The sequence below is a fragment of the Apodemus sylvaticus genome, chromosome 6 (genome assembly GCF_947179515.1).
Source record: "Apodemus sylvaticus chromosome 6, mApoSyl1.1, whole genome shotgun sequence".
NCBI classification, from domain to species: domain Eukaryota; kingdom Metazoa; phylum Chordata; class Mammalia; order Rodentia; family Muridae; genus Apodemus; species Apodemus sylvaticus.
In genome coordinates, this window is record NC_067477.1 from 24939419 (window position 1) to 24946528 (window position 7110).

The following is a 7110-nucleotide window of genomic DNA, read 5'->3' on the forward strand; positions in this document are numbered from 1 at the left end:
TCCACTTGGACTTGAGTTTTTTACAAGGAGATAAGAATGGGTCAATTTACATTTTTCTGCATGCAGATCTCCAGTTGATCCAGCACCATTTGTTAAAAATGCTGTTTTTCTTCCACTGGATGTTTTTAGCTCCTTTGTCAAATATCAAGTGACTGTATGTGTGTGGGTTCTTTTCTGGGTGTTCCTCAATTTTATTCCATTGATCTTCTTGCTTGTCTGCATACCAATACCATGCAGTTTTTTATCACTATTGCTCTGAGATAGAGCTTTCATTTTTTTAATGACACGTATACTCTGCATCCCTCCCTATCCTATGCTGCCAATTTCTAATGACAACAGTTACACTGTGCTTTTCTGTTTTGTTCTATGTGTAAAGGAAATGTGGGAATGACCTTCGCTGTGCCAGCTGGGTGCCCTCCCTTTTCCCTTGATCTTGGCCACTCATGGAAGCAGAACTAATAATGGACCTCTATTCAAAATAAATAAATAAAAGTAAAAAGTTAATTAATAGTAAAAAGTGTATCATTAAAAATTCCTTAATAATGAGACACATCATTTACTGATATAGCAGAAGGAAGACATTATTAAGTGAGAACAAATCAGATGAGAAGACAATTCTTTATTATAACAAGAACACAAACACACAACATACATGTCATTAATTATGCATTATGTATGTATATATTAATATATAGGTTTCCATAGAAAACTACTGAATAAAATAATACTTATGAAAATTTTTATAGTGGCTGCATTTCAAATATGAAACAAGTAGGAGGCTCACTAATCTATATTTTCTATTAGGTAGAGTTAGCACAGTACTAATTTATATAAAAATAGTTTTAAGGAAATTAAATTTTTAATGTACAGAGGCAGACATTCATCTCCTACTATGCACTTAAGTCAGTGTTTTTTAACCTGTGATCGTGAACTGTTTGGGGAGTTGAATCACACTTTCACAGGGGTTGCCTAAGACATGGGGAAGGGAGATGGCTTATGGGATTTTCAGGGTGGGGGAACCAGGAAAAGGGATAACATTTGAAATGTAAATAAAGAAAATATCTAATTAAAAAAGAGCAAAAGGACTGATTTTGTACTTGGATGAAGGTCAATAACTGGAATGTAAATAAATTAAATGTTTAAAATTAAACAAATGTATATCAACCTTCATGATACATATTGAGAAAAATAGAATACTAACTATACAGTAGAATATTCTAAATGTTTTAAAAATTAAGATAAATAATGAGTTTAATAAAAATAAAAAAATATAAGGAAAAAAGTCCATGAGAAAATACATATATTTATGTTGTGAATCATAACAGTAGCAAAATTACAGTTATGAAATAGCAGTGAGAATGAATTTATAGTTGGAGGTCAGCCCAACATAAGGGACTGTATTAAAGGGTCATAGCAGTAGGAAGGTAGACAACCACTGAGTGCCTAAATGACTATCTTGGGTGATACGATTATCAGAACCTTAACATGTTCTTTAAGTTAACAAAACCTCCTCAGGATACTTGTTTTGACAAGGTATCAGAAAATAAATCTACAAAAAAATAATCCTTAGTTTTGTACTTAGATGAAGGTCAAGGGCAGTCTGAACAACTCAGAAAGAACTTTTAACAAAAAAAATAAAATATCACAGACAGGTTGGAGGGATGGTTCCCTGGCAGAGTGCTTGCCTAGCATGCAGCAGGCTCTGTATGATCTCTGACACTCTTCAAGGGACAAGGTTCCTGGATGGTTACATCAGGTAGGAAATATAAAGCTGCATGTCATAGCTCATCCTTGGAAAGTTAATGGTGAAGAATTGTCATAGGTTTGACATGAGTCCTAGGACAGTGCACATTGCTATGAGAACTGTATCAAAAATTAACCAGCCTTCTAAACAAGGAAACACTAAAACAAGAAGCAAAATGTTACAAAAATGTCTACTATCAAAAACTTATACTGTTAACTTAATTCTTACATTTTCAACTAGGTCAGGAAACATTATGCATTCAACAGTTTGTCCCAGGTAGATATTATGTAAATATTAGGCAGAGTTGCTTATGTTAAGGTCTATCTGGTTCACAATATGAATATAGGGTTAAAGATAAAATGTTATGGCTTGTATTTGGTCAACTATTATTTTTTAAGTTGTCTTAGATGAATTTTCAACATATTTTAAATCTTTTAAATAGGCCACATTTTATCACTAAAACATTATTTTATTGTACATAAAACCATAATTTAAAACATACTTGAAAATATAAGTAATCAAGCAGAGACAATTACTGTTTAATATTTTAACATCTTATTATATATACTTTTACTTCTATATATTTGATAAGGATATATTTATGAAATAATCTTTACCAATGTTTCAGAAATACATTATCTTAGTTACTATTCTGTTTGTATAAAGAGAAATAATGGCTACTATGAATACTTATGAAAGAATGTAATTGAGGCTTGTTTACAATTTTAGAAGGTTAGTTTGGTCATCATAGCAGGAAGCAGACAGGCATGTCACTGGCACAGTAACTTTTTCATCCTCTGATCAGTAGGCAGCAGGCAGGGGAGGGGGAGGCTATCTCTGGTGGGCTTTTGATACCTCAAAGCCTACCCCAGTAATACACATCTCCCAACAAGACCCTACCCCCAAATCCTTTCCAAATAGTTCTACTAACTGGCAACCAAGCTTTCCAACATATAAGCATATAAGGGCCATTCTCACTTAAACCAGCACAATATGCTGAAATATTTTCATTTACAATATACAAAATACTATATTTCATTATGTGATCACCTCAGCTTATCTCTAGTCATGCTGCAATGAGAGTGAATCCAGGGACTTTTAGGTACTAAGAATTATACTGTTGTTACCCCAAAATATCTATAGCTGAGTCTAAAACTTCATTATTATAAATCAAAAATTCCCTTAGTAGGGTTGAAATTTCAAAGAACTGTGAAAAAAAAAGACTTTTGTTTGATATTGACATAAAGAATCTAAAGGTTTATAGAAATTTACAAATGCACATGTTGGTTTTGGTCTTTACCCAAGATGCTATCTGTAATACCGAAGAAGAAGCATTGGGTTTTCTCAGTGTTTACCTATAGATCAATTCAGTTATCCAATAGAGTTTTTCTTCCATTTAATCCTAGCTATTTTATTAATACTTGTATGTAAGATACATGTAATGTATGGAGTTTCATAGATGAATTCAATAGCAATCCTTCTTCTCTAAAGGCCTATACTCTATGGGTATGGATATTCAAAACATCCCCTCTTAATGCTATACAATGACAATGGCATGGTATAATAAAAAAGATTTTTTTATCCCTTAGAATCTGAATGATCAATGTTTAGGCAAGTACAGTTTTCATCTCAGCTTTCTTGGTTGGCAAAAGAACCAGAGAATATACCAACAGATACATTGACTGATATTCCACACATTGGAATATTAATATAGTAATGCACTTTAATACATGCTTGTGCTATGTACGTCTCATACAAAACCAAGGTAGAGGCTGGGAAGATGACTCAGTGGGTAAAGTGCTCACCCTGCAAGCATGAGAACCTGAGTCTAATCCCCAAAACAAAAAGAAACAAAGCTGGGCATGGGGGAATTACTTATAATCTCAGCACTGGAGAAAGAGAGAGAAGTAAATTCCTGGGCCAGCCAACCTAGGGAACCTGGAGAGTTCTATGCTAATGAGAGATGCAAATAAACAATGCAACATGACCAATGTATTTGGAGTCTAGGTTCAAGGCGTGGGCCACCACGCTCAGCATGCTTGAATTGTTTGTATGCCATTGTCTTTAGAAATTATTATGGATTCAACAGGCAGTTATTGTGGAGTTCCCACGAACAAAGAATTGAGTTTACAGAGATAAATGGAATGAGTTTTTCACCCACAAGAATCACCTTATTGTCCAGTGAATGAGGTGAAGGAAGAAAACTCACATGATCTCAATATAGTTAATGCTGTGATATATAAACCGATCAACACATGGTAATCTACTAATGTACTATTTATTGATTTAGTTATTATCCATGCAACATATATTTATTGAGTTCTTTATAGGTACTAAGATCAATGTTTAATGTAATGCTGAATAAAAAGAAATCTATAGACCCTACTATCATGGAGAAAGTAATGATAATATAAATTTAACAGCTTCATTACATACTTTTAATAAAACTATTTTGAAAATATTCTTGTAAACTCAGAGAATATATCTTAATAATATATGTGTCTGTTTCTAAGTATGGGCACTTGATGTCTGCTTTGCTGAGTGGCCATTTAAAGTAGTAACCTAAAAAATACCCCTTAATAAATGAATCTGTAAATGGTATTCTAAGTGAAATGGCAGAAATAGAAAAGCTATTATTTCTTAGTCGGGTGATATAAAGCACATCTTTGGGGTTTTTTTTTTTCAGGTATAACAGTGTAAAGGTAAACTAATGTCTTAAATCACATGAGTAGTATCTGTGTTTTCTTTCCCTTTTTTGTGTATGAATGATTTGCCTGCATGTATTTTTGTGTACCATGTGCATAGAGTACCCATGCAGGTTAGAAGGGGAGATTGGAATCCCTGAAACTGGGATTACAGAGAACTATGAGCAGCCATGTAGATTCCAGGTGCTCTGAAAGAGCATTCAGGGCTTCTAATTCCTGAGCCTCTTCTCAAACTCATGTGTATGCATTCTTAAAAAAAAAAACATGAGATAATTTAGCTATGTTATTTCTTAATTGCATACATTTGAGGCTCTTATCATTATTAGACAATATCTAATGCTTGGCATCATTTTAAGGGAAAGACTTGTTCAGCCCATAATACTAGAGGCTGAAAGGGCCCCTCAGTCAGTTGCATTGGTTCTGACAGTACAATGGAACTCACAGTACAGAGCCGTATGGTGGAAATATGTAGGCAGACCTAGGGAGAGGTACAAAGCCAAAAGCAATGCAGAGTTTGGGATTATTTTTCTAACAGCCCACTCTCACAAGAACTTGGGGTGCCATAGCAGCCACTATTCTCTCAGAGAGCCAAGTTACAAATGACCTAATGACCTCCTTCTAGGCCCACCCTTTAAAGGTCTATCTAGGAGGTGGCCTTGTTTCCTCACACTGGCTACCAAGTTTACATTATGAGTGGTGGGGGCAACAAGTCATATATTAATTATAGAACAGACAAGTAGACAGTTGAGAGAGAGAGAGAATGAGAGAATAAGAGAGATTGATAGATTGATAGACACAGAGAGGGACAGAGAGCTAGATCTAAAAAATGGAACATTGAGTCATTTAATAGCTAATTATTCCACATACCTCTTTGGCATGTATTTAAAACGCACATGCCTTCCCAGGAGTGGCCATACCTTACTGAGCAGTGGTCCCTTGGTCAGTTGGTTGACTGGCACAACTGGATTATTTAAATTGCTTATGTTTTGGATATCTTGGAATATTAGGTTTCCAGCTCAGACACAATGTAAAGGATTAAGCCTTTAAAAACAGCTAAGTTTAAACTATTTCCAATGAGCTACTGTTATTTATCGCATGTTAAAGTTGTCTGTTGTGTAAAGAGCTAATGGGCTGCTCAGCCATGGACAGGACAAAGAGGACTCTGAGTGGAACATCTCTGGCTAATAGCTCCACTGTCATATATACTTTTATGATCCACAAATAAAAGTTTTATTAAGAACAACAGTGAGAGTATCACTCACTGGTGGAATAATTATTCAGCATGTGCAAAGCTATAGGTCCTATCCCCAGAGCCACAAGGAAGAAACACAGAAACGCAAACTCCTGAAGGTACAGAACAAAGGTTTAGTCCTGCTGCTTGTTTCTGGAGGCCTCAGCATTGGCATGGAGACAGTATCTGGGAAAGGGTATGGACTCCTGGAAGATGGGCCCAGCTGCTGTCTTGTCAGCCCCAGTCTTGGCCTCAAGTAGTCCCGTTGCCCTTGTACCCCAGGGTGCGTCTGAGTATGAGTATGTCTTAAATGACACTGGGGTCCATGGTATCTAATTCTTCATCTTTCCTGCTCACCACTTTCTTGCTCTTGGGGTAAGGAACCAGTTCCTGTCTGCAATGGTGGAAATGATCTTTGCCCTCTTCCTGGTATGCCTTGTCACAAACAGATCCTGTCCTTGTCCTGATCTGTCTCTGTCTCTGTCTCGTCTCTGTCTATGTCTCTGTCTCTCTGTCTCTCTCTGTCTGTCTCTGTCTCTCTCTCTCTCTCTGCCTCTCTGTCTCTCTGTCTCTGTCTCTGTCTCTCTCTCTCTCTCTCTGCCTCTCTGTCTCTCTGTCTCTGTCTCTGTCTCTCTCTCCCCCCCCCCCCCTTTTCTCTTTGTCAGAGTTCTGCTCTCATTCTCACCTACTTATTGTGGTTTTGGTCTTTCTTGTCACAGTACCTGTCTGGCTTCTTGTAACTAAGGTCTTCTCATGATTTCTGTTCAACTTCTCATGATTCCTGTCCGACTTGTCCTCAGCATCTGCATTATTTTTCCTGAGTTTCTGGCAGATTTGGTAACAACAAAGTTATGGTCATGTGGTGAAAGCCAGGACATGAGGTCTGTCTCCACATTCCAGTAGTAAGGGAGTCCACAAGAAAGGTCAAACACCTTGTACCAGCTCAGTGGCAGGTGCTCTATCTGGGTGGCTCATAGTCAACAGAATCATCATTGTAGTCTTCAGCAATAATCTCTTCCACTGGCTCCAAATGTTTCAGGATGCCCCGCTTCACCAAGTGAGTCTATAGTGCAACAGGGAGCAGCATAGTGGGTTGCTGACCAGACCCGAGCAGTGCAGACAGAATGAACAAAAGACCCAGTTCCTCTAAGCATCATATTTTTAATAGAGCCCAATTAGTTGATTTCTGATGGATGTTATAAACATCATTTTGATGATGCTCTACTACATAAAGCATATATATATATATATATATATATATATATATATATATATATATATATATATATATATGAAATCTTCACATTGCCTAAAATCCTGCCTGTCATCTTATTAAATTTTAATTAACTAAAAATTCTTTATAGCATATATACTCCTTATGTGTTATGGCAAGATTTTATGAAATTGTTATAGAAATTAAGTAGATTTAT

General features: G+C 36.1%; 1 pseudogene; it reads right to left on the reverse strand.

Moving 5' to 3' along the window:
- Window positions 1-5814: 5814 nt before the first annotated feature.
- On the reverse strand, window positions 5815-6767 carry LOC127687869 (polyglutamine-binding protein 1-like; annotated as a pseudogene).
- Between the last annotated feature and the right edge of the window lie 343 nt (window positions 6768-7110).